This window comes from Colobus angolensis, unplaced genomic scaffold (assembly GCF_000951035.1).
Source record: "Colobus angolensis palliatus isolate OR3802 unplaced genomic scaffold, Cang.pa_1.0 Scaffold83, whole genome shotgun sequence".
Classification (NCBI taxonomy): domain Eukaryota; kingdom Metazoa; phylum Chordata; class Mammalia; order Primates; family Cercopithecidae; genus Colobus; species Colobus angolensis.
Window position 1 is genome coordinate 687,029 of NW_012122154.1, and position 890 is coordinate 687,918.

Genomic DNA, 890 nt, shown 5'->3' on the forward strand with positions numbered 1-890 from the left:
TGGCAGGTCCCTGTAATCCCAGCTACTTGGGAGGCTGAGGCGGGAGAATCGCTTGAACCTGGGAGGTGGAGGTTGCAGGGAGCCGAGATTGCGCCATTGCACTTCAGCCTGGCAACAGAGCGAGACTCCATCTCAAAAAGAAAGAAAGTTAAAAGAAAACAAAAAGCAAAAAAACCTCTAACCTTTATAAAAGAGGCTACAGCCTAGGCAACACAATGAGACCCCCATCTCTTAAAAAAACCTAAAAATTAGATGAACATGGTATTGTGTGCTTGTACTTCTAGCTACTCCAAAGGCTGAGGTGGGAGGATTGCTTGAGCCCAGGAGTTTGAGGCTGCAGTGATCATAGTTCAATGGTGTGAACTATGATCACACCATTGCACTCCAGCCTGTGTGACAGAAAAAAAAAAAGTATAGTTGTTTCCAGCCCAGGAAGGTGGTCCCCTCCCATATCCCACCCCAACCAGAAGGTATTTGCAAACCCACAGAGGTCTGTGGTTTTCTCACAATGCCGTGGGTGGGTGATATTGGCATTTGGTATCTAGAGATTAGAGAGGCTAAACACACTGCGATGCACAGGAGAGCCCCACACACTGATGAATTGTCCTACGCAAGATGTCAGTCATGCATCTCGTACATTTCATGGATAAGCAGACTGAGGCTCACAGAGCTGAGGTATGTGCCTAATTTGGGAGCTTCTGTCCAATTCCTGGACTCATGCAATCTTCCTGCCTCAGTCTTCCAAGTAGTTAGGACTTAAGATTTTGTGTTTAGCCGGGCGGCGCGGTGGCTCAGGCCTGTAATCCCAGCACTTTGGGAGGCCGAGACCGGCGGATCACGAGGTCAGGAGATCGAGACCATCCTGGCTAACACGGTGAAACCCTGTCTCT